Source organism: Cupressus sempervirens, chromosome 2, assembly GCF_028749045.1.
Source record: "Cupressus sempervirens isolate cs-2001-9-10 chromosome 2, ASM2874904v1, whole genome shotgun sequence".
NCBI lineage: Eukaryota > Viridiplantae > Streptophyta > Pinopsida > Cupressales > Cupressaceae > Cupressus > Cupressus sempervirens.
Window position 1 is genome coordinate 760,150,164 of NC_143119.1, and position 25,920 is coordinate 760,176,083.

The following is a 25,920-nucleotide window of genomic DNA, read 5'->3' on the forward strand; positions in this document are numbered from 1 at the left end:
AGCCTATCAGGTATGGTCCTTTTGAAATCTTGGAAAAGATTGGTACTAATGCCTTCCATCTTAATCTTCCTCCATACATGCAAATTTACTCAGTTTTCAACATTGAGAATCTGAAGTTGTATGAGCCTCCAATGATCTCGGATGAAGACATCAATGTTCAGGTTCCATCAATTGATGATCTTTCACCAGAGTATATGATAGAATTGCCAAAAGATGTCATCCTTGACAGGAATGTTAGAACTTCATGAAGAGGACCAGTTGAATACCTCCGAGTGGGATTGAAAGGGATGCATCCAAGCAAGGAAAGATGGATGGAAATTTTTTTAAGTGAGGGAGAAATACCCTCACCTTCTTTCTGAGTAATCCAAACTTTCAGTGGTCCGAAAGCTTCTCAGTGGGTTATCGATTAAAAATAATAATAATGAAATATTTATAAATTATTATTAATATTCACTATCATTGATTACTAATTTAATAATTATTAACTAATTTAAATTAATTACTTTTAACAAAACTAAAAAGAATTGATTTAAAATTTTTTTGAGGAGGTTTGAACCCTCAACCTCTCACTCCCTACTTTCCCTCCTTGCCACTAGACCACGTGGAGCATTTAACAACTTTGTAACACATTTCCTATTTAACCTATGGATGCCAAAAAAGCACTTGATGAGTTTATCTTGTGTCTAGCATTTGGGATGTTTGTGCAAGCAAGCAGAGGAGCTTCTCTTATCAGAACCTCTCTATGGCCTTTGAATATAAACCCAGTGTCGACGATATCGATGGATATGAGCTTTGGATTCTCAATTTGTTCAGCTAACATTGGTTTTTGTGAGAGACGGGTACAAAAGCTCCCTAAGGTTGCCTCTATGCAACTCGATCGGCACAACATTGGGAATGGTTTGACAACAGTTGTCATTCCAATGTGTCATCGAGATGTCTTAGAAAGTGGTCTTTCAAGGGTGAGCTCACATCTAGCACTTGGATTGTGAGTCGTCACAAGTGAATGGGGAGATCTCTTTGTGAACAGCAACATGGTGATTGCAAGAGAAAATTGACTTAGTCAGAGCATTGGCCTCGAGCCATTGTGACGACCTTGCAATTTCTCTTTAATTGCAACCTATGTTTGCATAGTAGCAGAGTTCACATTTAAGATTGGCCTTGTTCTTGATAGTTCCAAGAGATGATCTCCAAAACTTTTGGATTGGGCCCCTTCAAGGTGAAATTCATCCAGTTGATCGGATGAGCTCAATGTGCTTGTATCTATTCTGAGATAGTAATGATGGTCATTAATCTGTGGCAGAGCTCCACCTTCCCTTGTTAACCAGTAAGCCAAGTAATACAAAATTGGGTTTGTACACACCATTACCTGTACCATCCCATCCATGGGAAAGTGTGTCTATGGAATTTGTGGGGGGTTTACCTATGTCTAAGAAAGGTCATGATTATTTGTATGTAGTAGTTGATCGGTTCAGTAAAATGTGTATTTTAATGCCTTGTAAAAAGCAAGTCACTGCTGAACTAACTGCTCATTTGTACTTTCAAAATGTATGGGTTCATTTTGGGTTACCCACTTCTATTGTATCGGATCAAGATTCTCGATTCTTAGGGAAATTTTGGTCATCGTTGTGGGGACTCATGGATACCAAGCTGAAGAAGAGTATAGCCTTCCATCCACAGACTGATGGACAGACAGAGGTAGTCAACAAGATAGTGGTTCATCTGCTTAGAGGTTACTATAGCAAGCATCCTAAGTTGTGGGATGAAAGTCTTCACTTTGTGCAACATGCTTACAACCATGCAGCACACTCTTCTACAAAGAGGTCTCCTTTTGAGACTTGCTTCTGTTATTTGCCAAAAACACCAATGGATTTTTCTTTTGGAAAGGATGATATCATCGATGGATGCCATAATGCAGAAAGGGCTTTGTAGTTCAACCAGAAGGTCCAAAAAATCCATCAGGCAGTAGAAGCACAGTTGGAGCAAAGCCAAGCACAATACAAGGCTCACCATGATAAGCATCGCATTGATCATCAGTTCCAAGTTGGTGATAGATTTTGGTTACATATTAGTAAGGAAAGAATGCAAGGTGAAGGAAGGAAGCTCAAGCCTATTAGGTATGGTCCTTTTGAAATCTTGGAAAAGATTGGTACTAATGCCTTCCGTCTTAATCTTCCTCCATACATGAAAATTTACTCAGTTGTCAACGTTGAGAATCTGAAGTTGTATGAGCCTCCAATGATCTTGGATGAAGACATCAGTGTTCAGGTTCCATCAGTTGATGATCTTTCACCAGAGTATATGACAGAATTTCCAGAAGATGTCATCCTTGATAGGAATGTCAGACTTCATGAAGAGGACCAGTTGAATACCTCCGAGTGGGATTGAAAGGGATGCATCCAAGCAAGGCAAGATGGATGGAAATTTGTAAAATGAGGGAGAAATACCCTCACCTTCTTTTCGAGTAATCCAAACTTTCAGTGGTTCGAAAGCTTCTTAGTGGGGAGGCTTGATCTGGGGGATATTTTCACCAAAAATTAAAGTATCTCCAAAAATCCAATAAATGGCATAAATTTTAAGTCCTCAAAATTTTGCACCCAATGCAACTTGAACGGGCAGAAAAGGAGTTCGTATGCAAAAGTTATTGGTAGTCAAAGTTTGGTCAAACCAAGTACAGAGGTCATCAAAAGGTGAAAAAACAATCATCTCGAAAGTGGTCAACAATGGGTTTCAAATTGAAGATCTCATCAAGAGCTTTCTAGCGGCATTCATTTTGTCAAAAATGGAGTTCGTATTGGAAAGATATGTTTGATTGAAGTTTGAGGTGGAAAATAATAATAATACTAATAATAATTTTAAAAAATAGAAAAATAAAAACAATTGATATTGATGACGGTGCTGGGATTTGAACCCGCGACCACCGGCCCCCAAAATCTGGCCGGTGGCTGTTACACCATCGGCAGCCTTTGAAGATCATTTAAGAAATGTTCTATTTATGGTTTTAGTGGCGGTGGTAATTTGAGTTAAAGACAAGAGGTCGATCTAGGGGTTGGAACCACCGACCTCCATTGTCATAAAAGAGTTCGCTACCATCACGCCACGTGAGTGGCTTTTCTTACAAAATGTGTGGTTTTTATTTACCATTAACCAATGCCGATTCCTCCTTTCTTAATTAAGGAGATTTGTTGGAAACTAACCCTTAAAAAGGGGATAATGAAAAATTCCTAAAATGACTAAGGCTTGATTTCGAAGGTGGACTGTTGTGAAGGCCTATTATTAGAGTTTTTTTGTTTTGCCCTATTTTAGGCAAATATTTTGTATGAAAAGAGGGGTTAGGGGCCTTTTCATGGCATGGAAATTAAGGGAGAAATGATGCAAATGGTGAGAGAGATTTTATGTATTTGGAGACTTAGTGATTTTTCCTACACATAGAGGAATTTTGTTGTGTGTGCTTGAAGGGAATTGTCAGAAATCATTTGTATTGATTTATTGGGGTTAATAGGATCGGTCCCCCTATTGGAGCTAGACTCGGAGACATAGCCTTTCCCGGATGAACTCCGAAATCAAATGTGTTGTGTCTCTATCTCTCTTTCTATCATCTCATTCTGTGTTTTCTTATTTGCTATTATGTTAATTTCTCTTTATTAAAGCTTTAAAGTTAACTTGATGTAATTGGTTAGCATTCTTTGTAATAGTCCTAGATCCTAGAAATCAGATCACTTGGTGATTTCATGAGGTTTACACTAGTGTTATTTTCAATAGTTTAAGATCTTTTTTATTTCATGTCATTCTTAGTTACATGTTCTCTTGCATATTTTGAGGTTTTCATAATCATATAGGAATAGATGTTAGTTGCTTAGTGTTTATTCTGTTTATTACATTTTTATGCAATACATTTTGGCACACTTGGTGGGACCCACTCCACGGGTTTGAACTCACCATCTAATGTGTTTTTGAGTATTTTGTGAGTTTTTAAGCTTGTAGGTTGAAGAAGCACTTGAAGATCAAATCCTACAAAGAGCCTCTAATCAAGCCATAAAGCCCATCATCGCGTTTGTAGCACATAAGGGAAGTTTTTTGACATAAAACACTCTATATTTTCTTATTGCTTTATTTCCAAGTTGTAGAGGTACATTTACATTGAATATACTCTTCATAATGAGGAAAATAGGAAAACTAAAATAAAATAAAAATAATACTCCTTTGTTGATAAATAACTAGGTAAAAAAAAGCGGGGCTTGTTTGATATTTGCTTTGTTTCATTTATCTTTTTTTAAAATCATTTTCATATATGTATTAATCATATAAATATATATATTAGTATATTATTATGTGTATATATATATGTATGTATGCATGTATGTATCATTTTAGTCAAGTAGGAGAAAAGAAAATAAAAAACTAAAAAAAAAAGCACAAAATTTTTAATTTTTTTTTTTTTAACTTTGTTTTTTTTTTCTTCATGCAGGAGCAGCCACCTGCAAGCACCACCAACAGTGGTGCCCGTGAGCACCTCCCCCACTTCTCCCTTAACTACGACCACCTACACCTCAACCCCTGATGGCTCCCCTCTCTTGCCACTGGTGTTTCTGCCCGCCGCCACATCCCCACTTCCCTCCTCCAACACCTTGCGACTCCCTCCCATCCTGCGTTGACACCTGTAGAAACTCGCCACCCCCCATCGCCACTTGACCACCCATTGTAACCCCTGTTGCAATCTCCTCTCCACCCACATGAACCCTTCACTCCTTCTTGTCCACCTCCTTACACTGGCCTCTGCTTGCAAACCCTTCCTCTCTGCCACTCCTCTCTGTGAATGTCACACCTCCCTCTTTGCCACCTAAAACCATGCACTGTTTCTCGGCCGCTGCATCATGACTCCTCCTGTTCGCAGCCACCTAAAAACTCCGCTTACCTACACCCCCTTCGCCACTGCCACTTGGCCCCACTTTCCCATTGCTCTGCCCTGCCACTGCAACAAAACCCTCACACCACTACTTCCCTCCACCAGCATCGACAACCAATTCCTCCACTCGGCCTAAAAACCCTCTGCCCACTTTGAATTATTTTGATATTTAGATTAAAATATAAGTTTTGTTTTTTTGTTCAACTTTATTTTTAAAATAACAAAGTTTATTTTTTATTTTAATAAAACATTTAGATGTCAACTTTTTTTTTATAGCAAAAATGCAAAAAAAAAAAAAATTTTTTGATTGACATGCCTCTAACCATCAATTTTAACCTCACAGGGTTCTGATGTCATCACTACATCAGCACTCAACATGCCCTTCTAGGCCATAAGGAGCAGCCTTCAATTTTTTTCTCATAACTTGAGCATACGAACTCCATTTTTGAAAAATAAAATATCACCAAAAAGTTGATTTTGAGCCCATCGTCATGGTGCTAGTTTCATGAGATTTTGATGTTGTTTAGATATCTATTTTCTTTGTCAAAGACCAAACTTTGTGCTAACCTTTTCATTGTAGGGTTGTTTCATGTTTGTCCTACATTTCCACTGCCCTAACTTGTGTTTTTGTAGGGATATTTTCTCACTAACCATTTTTTTTACACGTTTTTCTTTAAGTTTTTTTTGGGAATGAACTTGTATGATTAAACACTCATCTTTGAATACATAGTCAAACACTAAAATAATCAAATTCAATATTTAATGCCTTAAGGAAATGGACATGTATGCCTAGGCTAGAGAACATTTGGAATTGGTGCTTAAAATTGACATGTATGCCTAGACTAGAACACATTTGGATTTGGTGCTTAAAATGAAGTCACACACTCTTGAAAGCCATAAAAGAAATTGATTTTATATTTAGTATCTTTCATTTTCAACATTTCATTTACGCACGCTCGATTTACTTCTTGTTGACGAATCTGTGCTTTTCATTTATGTTGACAATGATTTCAAGTTGGAAAGAACATTGTATGTTTTAATCACATCTGTCTTCAAGTAGATTACAAAACCTAAAGTTTCATTAGGAAAGAACATGTGTCTTTTGAACCTCGAGGCCACTTATGTATTCTCTCCCCTTGTGCCTTCGAGTGATCATGGGTGCACAAGAAATAAGTGGTCTTGTTTTTATTTTCTTTAGGAGGCTTGCTTGGGGATTTCATCACCCCTTGGGATGACCTCAACTCTAGTGTTCTAGAAGAGTATAAATATCAGGAGGTGAATCAAAAAACACCTCTCTTTGAAGTAAAATCTTGTCACTCTTGGCTAAGCCCCAAAGAACTTTATACCTTTGAGAAGTGAAGGATGAGATTTGAGTTACCATCTCCCCCCAGCTGTGTGGTATTATTTTCTTTCATCTATAGATTTGGGCCTCATGTACCTTGCGCATATCGAGGACGCCCTCTAGTTGATCCTTGTACATCCTAGTTGAAACCTTATAGGATTGTTGGTGTGTTCTACATGCTTGAATGTTCAAAAACCTCCCCATTCGAAGGGGACAAACACCATCTAAACTTGCCTTGTATATATTTCCTTGTTTTATTTTGCATCTCAAATTTAAAAATTCAAAAAACATCATAAAACATAAAAACCCAAAAAAATTGTAAAACTTCAAAAATCCAAAAAAAAAAAAATAAAAAAAAAAAAAAATAAAAACAAGTCTTAGTTTAGGTCCTCTTAGTCAAGTTGTCCACATCAATTCCACCTCACATCTTCTTTCCATCAAAGTCATCACCCTCATACATCTCTTGTCTTCATCATTTAAACCATTGCTTGACATCTTAATCGTCCCTATTCATCAAAATTATTTCCTCATTTTCCGAATCATTCAATCTCATCCATAATCTTCATCCTAGTCATGATTCATCATCATCTAGATTCAATTTCCTTCATCAATCCCATCATTCATCCTTAATTCAATCCTTCAAATCATCATCCTTCTAATCCAATTCCTTGTCAAATTCATTCGTTTCTAATCAATTCTTAATTTGATCCATTTACCTCTTCATCCATAATCAATTTTTCTAATTTCATTCACGTCTTCTTCTAATTCAACTTTGCATCAAATATTCTACTTTGGACATAGGAGCATTTTCATCACCATTGGATTTTCATTCAAATCTCACATTCAATTGGTTAAGGTTTTTATTAAATCAAATCAAACCCTCATCCAATCAATATCAAATCAAATCAAATTCAATCAAATCAATATCAAGTCCAATCCAATTCAAATCACATCAACACAAAGTTTAAAATTGCTCTTAGTCCTAGGTTCATATTACATCCATCATCGAATCTTTCGTCACTCTTCCTCTAACATCTATGGATCCAAGTTGGCTTAATCAAATGGTTGATAATCTTCAAAGACAATATGGAGTTCTACCTCTTGTTCAACCTACATATCAAATCCATCCTCAACACTTCATATCCAACTTTAATCCATCTCATGTGCATTAATGTTCTAGCTTTGACAAGGGAAATCCACCTCATTATCCTTCACCTACATATTATTCCATTCATAGTCCACACAATTCCTCAACCACAAATGACCTTGCCAATGAAATGGAGTAACTAAAGAATTATCTTTTAGCAAGTCACCAAAAAAAGACCACCTTATGTGCCATGTGTCCTCTTCCCACATGTTTTGAAGACCATAGTCCTCATGTCCCATCCAACCCTAACCCTCCATGCAATTCCCCATACTTTGAACTTCATGTCAAAAATCATCATCCCAATCCCCTACCCATAGTTACACCTTCACACAATCCTAATCCTCCAAAAGCATCATCCCCACCTTGTAAGGGGTATTTCTCATCATTCATGGCTAAGTGTAAAGAACAAGATAAAGCAATCCAATCACCCAAAGTCATACCCCCAGTTTCATCTCAAGACCTTCCTCCAAAGCATGACATTAAAGATTCCTCTTCTCCTCTAGATCTGAGCATTTCTTCATCCCATCATTCCCTTATCCCTCAAGCTCCATTTATCCCTCCTAGTCCATCTCATGATCCCCTTCCTAATAAAGATCAAGACATTCCATGTATTGTACATCTTACTAATTCCACTCCACCTCAAGAGTTAGCATTCGTAGACCCTCCACTTCATGAAGAGGTTCCTTCCACTCCATCCACTAATACTCCTCCATTTCAAGATCAAATCACTCCATCTCATGATCCACTCATTCCACCACATAATCCTCTTTTAATTCAAGATCAAAGTACCTCTTTATTTTCCTTTCATGATCTCACTCCATCTCATGATCCTATTATCCCTTATGATCCCCCTCGTGATCCTAATCCTCCACATGATACTATCAAACCTATCCAATCCACTCATGTATCCCATCTATCTAGACTTGCATCTTGTATTGAAAATGATGAGCATCCCATTGAAGAAATAATGTCTCAAGATGTTGGTATGTCTTCCACTTCTTCCAAACCCAAAATTCCTCAATCCAAACCAAAATTTTCTCATCCTCCATATTCCAAGTCCATTTTGGGACCTTATATCCATATTCCCATTCCGTCATCCCTTCCATCCATTTTAGGTCCCTATGTTCCATAGCCAACCCCTTCATCCCTTTTTTCCATTTTGGGTCCTTACTTACATCCATCCACCATATCCATGTTTTCCACTTCATCCCCTCATAGTCCTAGTAAAGATCAACAAAGGCACGCATTCTTGAATTCCTTCCACTGTTCACCATCCATAATTTCATCCATAAGCTCTCCATATCATTTATCCTCATACACCCCTACCATGGCCAATGAAAGAAAATTGGATGCCAAAGATAAAGAGAATAAAGCCAACAATCCAAAAAAAGTCCAAGGATCAACATGTCCCCTCTAAATGACATGTACAAGAAAAGAAAAATCTGATCCAAAACAAAATCAAAAGGCCACAAAGGCTAAAAATCAAAAATGCAAAAATTTTGTGGATCCCAAAGCTACTTAATGTAGCAATGAATCTCAAAGAAAGATTCCAATTGACATCCAATTATGCTAATCCAAATGCTTCCATCATTCATAAATCACCCAAGCTTCCATCTCCTTCATCCATTTTGGGTCCTTATATACCCAAATCCACCATCCTACATCCATCATCTCCTTCTTCCATTTTGGGTCCCTATATCCCAAAATTCAAACTTTCTCCCACATATCCTCCACAATTTCCTCCTTTCCATCACCCTTCAAGGTGTGTGCCAATGAAGATCTTTCCACCTCCTTCATCCACTCATTCACAAGTCTTCCAAACCTAGCATCCATCAACCATATCTTCCTCCCAACCACTCCACCCCCTTAATCCAAACTTTTTCATAGGTCGTTGTCCTCCATTCCCCAATCCACTTCATCCTTCTTTTCACTATCCTACCAACATCTATGAGAAAATAATCAAAATTCCTTGAAAAAAACAAAAAACAAAATAAATATCAAGGGATACCATTCATATATCTAGATGCTTGAGTCCTCCCTTCATTTTCCTATCATGTATCCAATGCCTTCCAATTCCACTTAGCCATCCATTCATTTTTCCTCTTATACTTGCACTGTACAATGGGCGCAAGCTCCATCCATACCACTCTTCCATACATCTCTTCCATCCTTCCATCTACCGTTCATTAACCTTTTCCATCTTTGATCTTGACTTTCACTTTCCTTTCATTCATCCATATGCACTTTCTATGTCCCTTTCTTGTTATCCATACATTCTTCTACATACTTCCATCATCCTTTCACATCTTTGATCTTGACATGTTGTCCATATCTTGTATCCCATAGTCCTTGTCATGTTCATCTCATCCATACTCCTACATATTTCCATCCCCCTTTCATATGTCCTTGATCTTGGTTATCCTATCCATTTCCTCCACTTCATGTCCCACAATTTATCCATATCATTATCCCTTTTTTAGACCCTCCCTCCCATATCCCTTCTTCATTCCACTTTCATACCCATGCTCATGATCACTATTAGAGGCACAATAACACAATGTTCATACCTTCTTTGGCAGAGCACATGCCTTCTCTCCCTCCATATGCTTTCCTTCGCACCATCTTTCTATTTTCATACATCTTTCCCACCATATTTCCTTCCATTTTCCTATCCTTGGTATGGGACATTGAGACTCCTTTGAAACATGGTCATTGGCTCTGCATTTTTTGATACCATATCATTGGGCCCCTCATATCCTTTCACTATTCCTTTCATCCACTGACTCATGTTGCTTTTCCTCCATTTCCCATGCCTTAGCTCTCCCTTGTCATTGGTCCCAATCCATTCTATCCCACATTCGTTAAATCACTTCATTTCTATCCATTCTATCCATTTTATCCCACATTCATTCATATCACATTCAATCTAAATCTTCTAACTCCCTTCAATCAACTTCATTTATCCTCTACTTCAATCAATTTTCTCTTCTTCTAATCCATCAATTTCTATTCTACTCTAATCATTCTTCATCCTATCAACATCATTCTTCCAATCTTATCCACGTTCATTCTTCTACTTGCATTTCAATTTCATCTATTTGCCATAAAATCAGAAAATTAAAAAGGAAAATCTCAATGTGCAATCAATACTAATCCAATCAATCTAATCTTGCAATCTTGTACATCAATCCTTAATCAATTCATCAATTTGACCCAATTGGCTGATAATCCATTCACCATATTCAAAAATTATCATGGGATGAATCCTTCCCAATCCTTGGATGTGCATTACGCTTGTTGTTAGCTTTTCCATCCTTAATCAATCATCATCAATCAGTCCATTCATGGGTTTTCAACTTGACTAGGGGAAAAATGTTGGTTTGCTTTTGGTTTCTTGTGCATGATTGCTTGCTACTTGTATGCATTATTATTTTTTGCATTTATCATGGTCTTTGCATCCTATTGTCCCCAAGAATCATGGTCTTCCATATCATGGTTTCATAAGGCATATGGTTGTATTAGACCTTTTTTTTTCACATACTTGACACATTGCAATCTTGGTTCCTCATACCTTGGTGCATAGTGTTAAATACAATATCAAACTTAGGTTGTTCACACCATTGTAGCATAACTTTATCACTCTTATCATTTTTCACTCCCTTCCATTTTGAGAGAACATTTGTGTTCTCCTAACCCACATGTCCTCTCGAGGGGCATATCTTTCCATCCTTGTCATCCTTCCTCATCCTTCCATGACTAGGGTATCATGCTACTAGTCTTATCCTCCCATCCACTATATTTTATTATTCTTTGATATAACATTACTAATGCTATATCAAAGAGGGGTAAAATGTAGACACCTAAAATTGTCCAAATACCCATTTCATGACCAATTAAATGAATATTTAATATTTATTTAATTACCCTACCTTTAATTAAATAAATTTACATTTATTTAATTATATTCGCCTTACCTTGATTTAAATAAACTAAGGTTTATTTAAATCCTAGCCTTTCCACTTGCATCCTAACCCATTCACTTTGATTAAAAACTTCATTTACTGTTTAATCCCTTTCCTAATCCCACTTGGAATTCAATATTACATTTAATCCTATTTGAGCACATGGCTCCTAACTAACCCATCTTTCTGAACCTACCCATTTTTTAATCACACTTACTTTTCCTAATCACCTTGCTAATCCACTTTTAATCCTAAGTGTGTGCTCACACATGTGTAAGGAATCATGCTCACACTTCTTGCACCCCTCATGCCTTCCACACCTCTTGCACACTTTTCCTCTTGCATGAGAGTCAAGTTGTCTCACACATGTGTGAGAAGCCATGCTTCTCACACCTCTTCCACCTATCATTGACCTATCACCTCAAAGGTTGCTCACACATGTGTGAGCATCTTCCCTCCTTTGAATTGGTCAAAACCCTAATCCACATGGAGTTTACTTGGCCTCCACCTCATGGACAGCTCATTGATCCTAAGATATCCTAGCCCTCCATCTTGCATTGAATCTCAACCATTCAGTGCATCTCTTTTCCTATAAAAGGAAAGCCCTCTCCTTATTTTCACATCTACTATCTAGCCCATTGTTATGTTGTAGGAATTGTGAGCAACCACATCCCAATAACAATGGAATCATCATACACTTGGTGATTTCATGAGGTTTTCAGTAGTGTTATTTTCAATAGTTTAAGATCTTTTTTTTTCATGTCATTCTTAGTTACATGTTCTCTTGCATATTTTGAGGTTTGCATAATCATGTAGGAATAGAGGTTAGTTGCTTAGTGTTTATTCCATTTATTATATTTTTATGCAATACAAGGGGTGTTAGTGTAAATAATTAATTATTAGTACACTTTACTTAAGTTTACTGAGGATAATGCATTTTCATATTAGTTGTCATGTAGACACTTAGGAATATGCATAAACATATGAGTTTTCTTATTGACAACACAGGAGTTAGCAACTTATTAGAGCACATGGTATCTACAACATCTCTTTATGAGATACACCTATGTAAACTTCTCCTCTCATCATCACACAAACTCATGTGCTCAATGGAGGATAATCCACCTTTGGTGGACATATGTTGAGTTGTAATCCTTATCTCTTTGTTGACTCCTAGTCATTCTAGTTGCCTTTATATACAAGGCACTTCTAGTGTGTATTCATCTCATATCCAATTATCTGATATCCACTATCATCTTGATCATTATTGAAATTCACATTTGGTCATCATTAGTCTCTCCTGTGCTATCTACTGAGCTTCTTGATCTCTGTGTTGAATTATTGCCTTAGGCAAATTCTTAGACAATATCAGAGTTATACTAAATTCATACAAGGGACAATTATGTTTTGATAGCAAGGAAATTTTTGGGAAGTGCGTACAATTCTTGTTCTTGTAATTGATAATTTTCTTATGTTCTTGGTGCTAATAAAGAAAAGAAAGTATCATTTGCATTCTCTTTTCTACAAAATCTACTTTTTTTTAAGTTTGTATTCTTTTTAATGAGTATTTTCATGGTATTGTGTAAATATTCATGAATCATTAAATTAGCATTGTTTCGATGATATCTTTCAAGAATAGTTCTTATTTATTTTCATAAGTAGTTTGCATCAATTTTAGGGAAGCATTGAATTCATGTGGGTCATTCATTATCAATAGTTTCCTTTCTATATTCTAAGTTGTAATCATATTTATTTGAAAATAAAAATTATATCTTACGAGGGAGCCATCCCTCTAAATGTAAAGGAAGGCCAGATACAAGGGCCTATTCAGCTATTAGAGAAATTGATTTTCCACATATTCCATTGAGCTAAATCATGTATTCTACTATAACTTATAAGTTCAATCAAACGCATTAAAGTAAAACACATAACACAATATTTGTTACCCAAAAATCCTCCAAGGTGAAGGTAAAACTGGAGTCAAGATGAAACTCATAAATTTTCACTACTATAGTAATAAAGTTAACCAATTAAAGTTATATTATTTGACCATAAAATATGATCTACCTTTTGAGGGATCTTCCCTGTTAAAAGCTTAAGAGATTACTAGGTCTCACCTTGTTAGAGGATTTAACACTTACAATAGAGTAAGGATTCTATTAGGAGATTTACAAAAATCTATAAAGACTACTCTGTTAAGAGATTTACCTTGATTCAAGTCTATTAAGATTGATTCAGTACCTAACTCTCATTTTCCTCTGTAAGTTGATTTTAATTCTCCTCCATGCTAACTAATCCTCTCCTCTAATTTGATATTCTTGTCTTTCCCTTTCACTTCACTACAATGACTAGGTCATTTGGTCTATTAGATGATAACATAACCCTTCAATGGCTTCTTATCTAATCTTAATCATTTTTCGTCAATAGCTTCATGTTCACAGATAAACTCTTTCAATCTCTTTCTCTACCAACATAAGGTATGATCTAGGTTAAGATCAATGCTATCTAAAGGTTTCCATAAAGAGTTTTATAAATAGTTCTATGTTTTACCTCTTCATCTTAATCCTTGAACACACAACATGGTGATATGTGATCCAGTACATGTAAATGTTATGTAACAACCTCATACAGTATTAAATGTTCTATAACAACCTCTTCAAAAATTAAATATCCCTTCTAAGTCAGCCTGATAATTATTTTACCTAAAACTTTATTCCATTCCCAACTTTCATGCAAACTTTGCATAGCTTGACCTTTACTGTTTCCTAATGCTCAACATTATTGTTGCTTATCCTTCATTGTGCTCAGTACATACTAAGTAACTTGACACATGTATTATCAAAAACTCTCTCAGTTGCTGATGACTTATTTAGCTCATATTAAAAAATACTCTTGACAAAAAAACTCACTTGGCTCCTATAGAGCTAGGTATATACTTACATACATGGCTCAACCTATATAGAGCAGCTTAGTGATAGTGATAACCATCTGACACTTCCTTGTAAATGGTTAAGTGATTGACACTAATAGACAACAATGGTTAGAGATACCAACAATCTCCCCCTTTGACATTAGTGGAGAAACACTTTTTTTATATTTACATCATTATAATACAATCTGTTAATAAAAATCTCTCCCCCTAACTCATATGACTTATGAACAATCCAAAAAAAAAAAAAAAATGAATAATAAAACCATTTTACCTTTATTCAAATCTATACACTATTGTTGGATACAATTGTTCAATTGTGTGTTGTCTTTGATGTTATACAAATGTCATATTAGTCATCAGATAGAGTCTACCAAGCTCAGTTGGTTAGTAAGGCAAAAGATAGAGTCTACCAAGCTCAGAAGGTTAGCAAAGAAGGTTTACAGTGTCTAATGAGTGTTCTCAAGCTTTACCTTGTACAGATAGTTGTTACCAAGCTTTCAAGGTTAATCAAGGAAATATAGTTGTTATCGAGCTCACTCGGTCATCAAGGGGAAATATGGCTGAGATAGTTCTTACCGAGCTCTCATGGTCAACAAAGAAAATTGAGCTCTTATCGAGTTCACTCGACAACCAAAGGATTTTGTAGATTTTGCAATGTTAACCAAGTTAAGATGTTTAACTCGAGAAACTATTTCTTGAAGTAGTGCTTACCGAGAAAGGTTGGCCAATGAAGGATTTCATTGTTTTATGAAATAAAGTTTATTTGTTTAATGTAATATTTGTAGCTGACTGATGTATGGTTTATTGGTAAATGTAACTTGTGAATGAGCCAACTTGATAATCTGAATGGTATATATAAGAGGTCAAGTTGCAAATTCTAAGTGTGTGGTGGATTTGATGTGATGTGAATGTGAAGGAGGACTGATTATTGTGAGAGCAAATTTTGAAGGATGATCAAAGATCATTGAGGAGCAAAAAAGCTATATTTGATCAAGGAGGATCTAATGGTGTAGAATAGACATCTGTAATCAAAAAATTCAATTGCATCATATTTAGGTCAATTCATTGTTACTTTCTAGCCATTGTAGCAATGATTTCAAAATCTCTTAACAGAGTTGGTTTAACAACCATTTTGTAAATCCTCTAACAAGGTGACAATTCAGTTGAATTGTTCTAAAGAGCTCTAGCAAGGCCAGTCTTAATAGGGTCACACCTAATAGTGTGTATTGTAACCTTTAACAAGGTTGGCTCCTAATAGGGCTCACTTCATAAGAGTGAAAATTGGTAGCTAGTTACTTGGTGGTTTTTTCCATATTGGGTTTCCACGTTAAATCTGGTGTCTCTTGTGTTCATGTGATTTACTTTTGCATGCATGCTAATAATTATTAATGTTTAAAAATTAGTAACAAGTTAATCTATTGAGTTACAACATTATATCATGTGTTTATTGAGTATCAACAGTAGCTAGTTATCCAAGACATCTAAGGGACTAGGATTTGTTTTTGTGGTAATTGATTCACTCCCCCTCTCAGTTACTTCATCTATAATTCCAACAATCGGTATTAGAGCTTTTGGTGCTTATAGCAAAATATTTCAGGGATCTAATCTAAAGATCAGGATGTCTTACAAGAGGGAAATTCCGAGACTTAACAGGGACAACTTCTTAGCATGGCAGGGACTAATGAGACTTCATCTAGCTTCTATTGGTGATTCAGGGCTAAAGTACCTTGATGAAAAATATGCAAAACCTGGTGGTACATTATCTATCAATGATATTGCTAAAAAGAAGACTCACAACAACATGATGATAGATATTGAATCTACCCTAAGTTATGAAGAATTTGATGACATCAATGATTGCAAAATTGCCTTTAAAATGTGGAACAAACTGAAAGAGATCTATGGAGGTGATGATAATGTAAGAAGAGCCAAAGTTGAAAGTTTGAGAGGAAAATCTGATTAGATGAGGATGAGAGATAATGAAAACATAGCAAAATATGTTGAAAGAGTTAAAACAAGTGTTAGTGCAATCAAAGCATCTGGAGGAGATATCAAGGAGGAGACAGTTATAAGTAAAGTTCTTAGAACTTTACTTCCTATTTATGCAATTAGAGTTTCTACAATTCAAGAAATAAGATGTGAAGAAAATCATAAGATAAATATAGAGGCCATAGTTGGAAGATTGACTGCATTTGATCCAGACAACTATGATAATTATGTTCTAGCTGCCAAGAACATTGAATCAACATTTGAAGCCAAGTTTTCATTCAAGGAAAAAGGCAAGAAGATAAAAAGATCTTTAGTTAGATAGTGATGAAGCATTAGAATAGAGTTTAGACAGTGATCTTGAGGTGGTTGAAGCTCTGCTAGCAAGGAAATATTCAAGAGGCAAAGGGAAATAAAAAGGTAAGGTTCCTCTAATCTATTTGTCTTGTGAAAAAATTGGACATACTACTGCTGGGTACCCAAATAAGCATAACAAGGATGAGAAGAAAAGAAAGACTTCAAATTATTCAAGGATAAAGGTAAGAAAACATGTTTCATGGCTAAAGATTCTAATGATTCTGATGATGAAGAAGAAGATGAAATTGTTTACATTTCTGTAAAGGATGAGTCTGATAATGATGAAGAAATGGCACTCATTTCTCATGTGAGAAAAAATGATACATGAATTATAGATAGTGGTTATTCTCATCACATGACTAGTGATAAAACTAATTTTGAACATTTTGAAGACTATGATAGTGGCAGTGTGAGGTTTGGTAATAATGAACCTTGTTGCATAAAAGGAAAACGAAGAATCTCTCTAACCAAAGAACTTGTATGTAATAATGCATATTGGGTAGAAGGCCTAAAAAACAATCTATTGAGTGTGGCACAACTACTCAATAATGGATTCAAAGTGGAATTCATGCATGGAAAAGCAAGACTACTAGATGGCAAAGGAAAGTTGATTGGATCAGGCACTCAAACAAAAGGTAACTTGTTTTATCTTGAACTTGGTGAATGTTCATGTTTTATTTCTCAATTTGAAGAAAGTTGGTTATGGCATAGGAGGTTGTGTCATGTGAACTTTGATAACTTGGTAAAAATAAGTAAATTTAGGAAAGTAAGAGGTATTCTTAACATAACGAAACTTGAGATTGGTCTATGCAAGAATTGTCAAATTGGCAAGATGGGAAAGACTAGCTTTAAAAGCAAGAACTATCAGTCTGAAATTTTTTTAGAAATTGTGCATACTAATTTGTATGGACCTATTGGCATTGAAAGTTATACTAGTGAAAAGTTCTTCATTCCTTTTTTTGATGACTACTCAAGAATGATGACTGTCATGTACCTAAGAGAGAAATCAGAAGCATTCAAAAAGTTCAAATGGTATTTGGTTAGAGTAGAGAAGGGAATAGGAAAAAGAATGAAATGTTTGAGGCCAAATAGAGGTGGTGAATTCGTTTCACATGAGTTCAATAAATTTTACATCTAAAGGGGAATCAAAAGATAGGTTTTAGCACTTAGAACTCCTAAACAAAATGGAATAGCTAAAAGAAGGAACAAATCTATCATGGACTGTGCAAGAACCTTAATGATTAAAAAGAGCATTGCTATCAAATACTGGAAGGAAGCTATCAACACTGTAGTTCATACCTTGAACAGGGTATAGCTGAAGGACTCATTTAAAACCCCCTATGAGTTGTGGTATGGTTACAAATCCAATGTAAGTAACCTAAAAGTATTTGGAAGCAAATGTTACATTTTGAAAGAATTTAGAAAAGGTAAATTTGATGTGAAGGGTGATGAAGGAATATTTTTGGGATATTCTTCCAAAAGTAAAGCATATAGATTTTTGAATTTGTCTACTCACAAAGTCATAGAAAGTACACATGTAAAAGTTGATGAGTTTGCAGAAAGAACTGAAGAAAAAAGAAAAAGGGAACCTAAGACTATAGGAGATTTGTTTTTATTGAACCTAATATAGTGCTAGGTACACCTATCATTCAGAAATCTTCTACTCCAGAGTCTTCTATAACCGAGTTGCAGAAAGCTCAAACTGAGCTAATGCCTACTGAGTTGCAAGGACCCGAGTTGCAAATAGAAGCTACCAAATCAATAGCTACTGAGCCAAGCAACCAAAACTAGAACTAGAAATTGAAACACAGAAGGATAACAATGCAAGTCATTCAAAAGGCAAGGAGCATGTGCTAGCCACATATGTCAGGAAGCATCATGCACCATATCAGATCATTGGAGATAAATCTGAAGGAACAATGACAAGAAGTAAGTTGAAAGGCACATGTTTACTTGCTAATTTTGAACCTAGAAATGTCAAAGATGCATTAGAAAATGAAAGTTGGATTGAAGCTATGAATGAAGAGATAAAAAAAATAGAGAAAAACAAAACATGGACTCTTGTACCTAGGCCTAAAGACAAAAATGTGATTGGAACTAAGTGGGTATTCAGAAACAAGTTAAATGAAGATGGTAAAGTGTCAAGGAACAAAGCTAGACTTGTATGCAAAGGATACTCTCAAGAAGAAAGTGTAGACTATGGAAAAAAAATTTCTCCTGTTGCAAGATTGGAAGGTGTTAGAACCTTACTTGCATATGCTACATACAAAGGGTTCAAAGTTTATCAGATGGATGTCAAGTTAGCATTTCTCAATGGTATACTAGATGAAGAGGTTTACATTGAACAACCTAAGGTTTTTTTGATCCAGACAATAAGGACATGGTCTACAAATTATGTAAATCATTGTATGGTCTAAAACAAGCCCCTAGAGCATGGTATGAAAGACAGCATAACTATCTTATTCAGATTGGTTTTCAAAGAACTAATGATAACAGTAGCTTGTACATAAAGGAAGGACCAGATAATAAGATTTTTTTGGTAGAAATATTTGTAGATGATACTTTGTTCACAGGAAATGATGATCTTTGTAAAGAATTTTTCGAAAAAATGAACAAGGAATTTGAAATGTCAATTTTTGGTAAGATCAAATTCTTTGTTGGTCCTCAAATTCATCAGAGTAAGAATGACATCTACATCACTCAATCTAAATACATCAAGGAGATACTGAAAAAGTTTGGTATGGAAGACTACAAACCAGTTGGGAATCCTATGTGTAGTGGATTGAAACTTACCAAGAATGATGAATCAAAGGAAGTGGATCAAACATTGTATAGATCTATGATTGGAAAGTTGCACTATGTAGTGCACACAAGACTAGACATTTCCCTTGCAGTAGGAATTGTAGAAAGATTCTCAGCAAAACCAAAAGAAAATCACATGATGGCAATCAAAAGGATCATGAGATATTTGAAAGGAACTGAAGATTATGGATTATGCTATAAACTTGGAGGAAATCTAGATTTAAATTGTTCACTGATGCAGATTGGGCAGGTAATGTTGGTGACAGAAAAAGTACAAGTGAAGGTGCTTTCTTTCTTGGAAAGAGGTTATTTTCTTGGACAAGTAAAAAGCAAAATTGTACATCCCAATCTATAGCAGAGGTTGAATATGTTGCAGTAGCAATAAACTATTCAAACATTGTTTGGTTCAAATAGTTATTGGAAGGTATGAAGCAAGAAATCAAAGAACTTTTTGTTATGTTTTGTGATAATACTAGTGCAATCAACATATCCAAGAATCTAGTGATGCATTTAAAAACCAAGCATATTGCTATAAAGTATCACTTTGTCAGAGAATTGTTGCAGGATAAGGAAATAAAATTGGAATATGTCCAAACAAAGGAACAAATTGCTAACATATTGACAAAGCCTTTACCTAAGGATGCATTCTTGTATCTAAGAGGTAAGTTAGGGTTCATTCCCCTATCTGAAGCTCACTAAAATATAGTTTTAGTGATGCATCAATAGGTATCATGTCGAAGAACCTTTTAGTTGATGCAGAATAGACATGGAAATATTGCATATGAATCAATACATAAGGTACATTGTTATTCATTTGGTTTGTGTTATCTTTGGCATGTGTTGTCATATCTTTCTGAAATTTGCAAGAAAAAGAGAGTTTATGTAAGAGGGAGAGATTACTATGAATGAGGGAGATTACTGTAATGAAATATAAGAAGCATTCTATCAAAGAAGACTTGTTTTAAAATTTAATTCTACTATGAGATGTTGTGTTGCCATCAATGCCAAAGAGGGAGATTGTTGGATACAATTTTTTAATTGTGTGTTGTCTTTGATGTTAAACAAATGTCATATCAGTCATTAGATAGAGTCTACCGAACTTAATTGGTCAACAAGGCAAAAGATAGAGTGAAGCTCAAAAGGTTAGTGAAGAATATTTATAGTGTCTACTAAGTGTTCTCAGACTTTACCTTGTGTAGACAGTTGTTACTAAGCTTTCAAGGTTAATCAAGAAAATTTAGTTGTTACCGAGCTCACTCGATCATCAAAGGGGAATATGGAAAAGACAGTTCTTATTGAGCTCTCATGGTCAGTGAAGGAAATTTAGTTCTTACCAAGTTCACTTAGCAGCCAAAGGATTTTGTAGATTTTGTAGTATTAACCAAGTTAAGATGGTTAACTTAGGAAATTGTTTCTAGAAGTAGTGCTTACCAAGTAGGGTTGGCCAATGAAGGATTTCATTGTTTTGTGAAATAAAGTTTATTTATTTAATGTAATATTTGTAGTTGATTGATGTATGGTTTATTGGTAAATGTAACTTGTGAATGAGCCAACTTGATAATTTGAATGGCATATATAAGAGGTCAAGTTGTGAATTCTAAGTGTGTGGTGAATTTGATGTGATGCAAATGTGAAGGAGGACTGATTATTGTGAGAGCAAATTTTGAAGGATGATTAGAGATCATTAAGGAGTAGCAAAGCTATATTTGATCAAGGAGGATCTAATGGTGCAGAATAGAGATCTGTAATCAAAACATTTAGTTGCACCATATTCAAGTCAATTCATTGTTACTTTCTAACCATTGTAGTAGTGATTTCAAAATCTCTTAACAGAGTTGGTTTAATAGCCATTTTGTAAATCCTCCAACAAGGTGATAATTCAGTTGAATTGTTCTAAAGACCTCTAGCAAGGCCACTCTTAACAGGGTGATTAAACCCTCTAATAGGGTCACACCTAATAGTGTGTATTGTAACCTTTAATAGGGTTGGCTCCTAATAGGGCTCACTTCAGAAGAGTGAAAATTGGTAGCTAGTTACTTGGTGGTTTTTCTCATATTGGGTTTCCACATTAAATCTACTGTCTCTTGTGTTCATGTTATTTACTTTTTCATGCATGCTAATAATTATGAATGTTTAAAAATTAGTAACAAGTTAATCTACCAAGTTACAACATTTTGTGATGTGTTTATCGAGTATCAACAATAGCTAGTTATTTAAGACATCTAAGGGATCAAAATTTGTTTTTGTGGTTACTAATTCACCCCCCCTCTCAGTTACTTCATCTATAATTCCAACAACTATACATTTGTACTTCTTCATTTACCTTTCTTTTGCATCTTGTTCATGTCACATTACTTGGTCTCTCTTCAATTCTCTTTGCCCATTTTCATTTCTCTTTCCTTCTACTGATATCTCATCCCCCCTTATTTCTAAACACTATATGTCACTATTTTTGGGTGGAAGTAATCCATATGTTTCAATGAATTCCTTGTGAACTTTGGTAATCATGGATAGTGCATGATCCCATCTGATTCTTTATACCTCTAGAACATTATTTTGCAACTATAATATTGCAACTAAATCAACTAAACTATCAACCACTAAAAAATTATGAACTTCTAGAATAAGATCTTGGGTTGTTTCCAATTCTCTTTACATGACCTCCAAATGAAGTATCAACATTTCCTGAATAGAGATCAATTTGGATCTCATGTTGCTATCAACTAACTAAAGCTTGACCAATGTACCTTGAGCATTCATTAGATTACTATAATGATCAATGATTGATCCTACTGAATCCAAAATAATATTGTTGGATACCTTCATCTCAGCTCGAGTCTTATTTATTTGTACCTCAAGAACATGCATGAATCTTGGCACATCTTACAAAATTGTGTACAAATGTTGTACCTTTTGTATTAACTCAATCATAATCTATGTTTTCTCCTATAATTACACCTTTTGTTCAGCAATAGTCATGGAAACTTTGTCCACAACTTTGGTTTCAAATCTTTTTGTTGACCAATCCATTTACTTCACATTTGATTCCATATTTCCAACATTCACTTGATCAATTGTATTTAGAAGATGGTTTATGTTGGTGAATCTTCAAAATTCTAAATCTCAAAAGAATCAACAAAAATATGCTTTACATCATATAACACCTATTTATTTTTGTGCTCCCTCCTGAGCTCTTATTGTCTCTTCTTCTTTGCCAAAAATTCTTGTAGAAAAATAGTTTTCTCCAAGGTGAGAGTTTCTAGATCCAATTATGGAATCTCAATGATTTCATCTAGACTAACCTCAATATCTAGTTAAAAATCTTTTATTACTTTCCTCCTTCTACTACGTGTGGGAGTGTTGCTACTTGGCACTACCATGTGAGTCAGTGAAGGGATGTCACCACTCGGTCTTGATTGTGCATCCATACTCAAGACAACAATGGTTGCACTTTGTTTATCTTTGTTTGATTCTTTTTCTTCCTTAATATGAGGTGCTGAAATAATCTTATCATTTTCATTTGTTTCTCTATCTTCACCATCTTCCTCTTTATTTGTAAGACTTGACTGCCTAGCTTCTAGAGTTTCAGGGGTGTCAACATGTATAGGGAACATGCTTCCTTATGGAATTGGCACACCTAAGCTCTCTCCACTAATATATTCATCATCAATGTTTACAATCTCTACCTTCTTTGTAGTTAGTCAAAAAATGTTCTTCCACAACAACTCACTTTGTTTTCATACAACTTCCTCCTAATTTATCATTATCAAGAATTTTCTATATTTTGGAATGAATTTTTTCCTATGTTGCTCAAAAAATGTGTCTTGTTTCTCCTAGGATGAATCAAGCATAAATCTCACTAATGTGTTAGTCCTTATCATTTTCTCTAAATTCTCTTCTTATTCCCATCTTTCTTTCTATTTCTCATACATATATTTGGATATATGTCTATCTATTTCATTAGGAGCTAGCTTGAAATTTGACATCATTTCTATAACAACCTCCTCAATTCTATTCTTGTCATCATTATCTAGTGTATCATATTTCACAAACTTAAAACTAGATAATCCTGGAGAACTCCTTATGTATTAACATACCTCATCAATAGACTTTTTTTTCCTCTAAGGTTGTCCTCTGACCAATCTCCTTCTTCTAGTTTTGGGGGCACTAGGCCTAGTACACTCTACTAATCTCTTCTTTTTAGTCTTCTTTGCATTAGCATCTGCCCTGGTCCTTGGCTTATTTGAAGGTGGAGGTGCCAATGCTTGTTTCTTCTTTGTTCCTAGATTCTTCTTGCTCAATGACATGGTAACAGCTAAGGCTTTACCCTTGTCACCTTCTTCTACTTCATCTTCCTCATCACCATTGTCTTGTTCTTCATCTTCACTAAGACCTTGTCTCAATTCAAATGTTTCTTTTCCCCTTCCTAGGGTGCCCAACTTAGCTTCTAGGTCTTCAATCATTTTCTCCTTTCTTTTTCTTGGAATCTACCTTGATACTTATAGTTATCCTTTCTTTTGCTTCCTCATATCTTCCATAAGGCTTAGCCTCAACATCTATCTCTTCTTTGAGTAGTGCATCAATGTTCACACTTACAACATTACTTTCTATCTCATATTCAAAACTATGTAACCAAGCCTTCCTTGACTTCTTTTCTTGTACAAAATTATTGTTTGTGTCAATAAAAAAAGCAAATGTCACTATAATACTTTGTTACCAATTCTTTTGGAATTATCATTCCCCTTTTTATTATTTTCTTAAATTCATCAAAATAAGAATTCATTGCATTATTAAATTTTTCTCCCAATTGAGTATTATACTCATTGATTTTCCTTGTCATTGGTTTGTCTTGCTTCTATACAACATTTCCACTACCTAGAAAATAGTTCTAGATATAAAAGAAAATACAAACAATTAGGGATCTAAACTTACACATTGAATTCTTAGCTTTTCTTATTGATGATAGATTATTTGCAAGTTGTTTATTTTATAGCTTGGCAAGATCATACTCATGATCTTTCATCATAGTCTTCCACACTTGATCCACAACCATACAAGGTACACTATTCAACTTACTCAATTTATAGAATTTGTGAGCAAATTTTCTCATTGAAAATTTAATTAATGGTTCATAAATATTTGTAATGGATAGACCACATCCATTCCACTCAGCTCTAGTGTTAGCCTCAACTTCTTCATGGCTCAAACATTGCATGATCTTCTTCTTGTCTAGGGTTGGATAACTTGTAACCTTGTGTATCATTGTCTTCATTATTTCCACTAGTCCACTCTATAACCAATACTTCATTTCATGAATTCTACTCAAAACAACTTTTATCCATTCAATTTTGAATTTTTTTGGGAATTCTAGAGCATGAGTTAACCCTTTCCTTTCAATAATTTGAAATTTGTCCTTCAAGATTCCTTTAATACACAACTTATCATAAGGTTCTCTGATTTCATAATCTCCTACTTCTCCAATTTTGCATATATAACAACTTCTGACATCATGGATCATAATGACCTTAGGTGGTATCAAAGATATAACACCCATAGAGTCACCTTTCATAGAAATCTCTAGAATAGCATGGAACTTAGGTAGAGGATAGGTGTCACTCTTCACTAGTTGAATTCTACTAACCTCTTGACTTATTACAACAATTGATGAAGCTACAATGATAGTAAATTGGGGTTTGAATTTCTTCCTTCTTTTGATACTCAATACTCATTCACGCTCTTTACTTATTCAAACTTTTGATTAAATCACTCTTGAAATCCTTTTTGGTTGCTCAAATTTTTGAATTGCTCTATGCTCTCAAAAATCTAAATGCAAGGTATGAAATAATGTCTTCAAAATTCATTATATGCCTTATTCCTGATCAATTAGGGTGTTCATTAATGTTGCTTACTTAGATGAGTGGAAGCCAACTATCTTAGTTGATATTAATTCCTTTCAACTAGGTATATAGCTTAGTATCTTCCATTTCACCTAGTCTCTATCATTCTTCAAATGCTCAATCCATGTTGCAATGCTTGATCAACATAGACAATTTCCTTACACTTGACAACCTTTCAAAAATTTGTTCTTATGCATCTTGTATATGTAGATATGAACTTTTAGCATATTTTTATGTAAGGAACTAATATATGATATATCAATTAAGTATATAGTTCCATACATATCTCTCTTTCTTAGTTTGAGATGACATGATCACCTTCTCCATTAGATTGGATGATCTTAGCTCCATTAGCTCAACTATTTCCATCTTTTGTTTTCTTTTTACATTTCTATTTTATTTCATTCCTCACTTTTTCAATGTCTACTTTTCCTTTGCCTTTATTCTCTGTTTGATATTATGAATGTACTTGAGTCCTAAAATTCTTGCTTTGATGTCTAAACTTGTGACACTTGGTACATGTATTGTTGGCTACATAATTCTTCTTCCTCTAATTTTGCCAATAGGGTTTTGTTTATGATCTGCATTCATA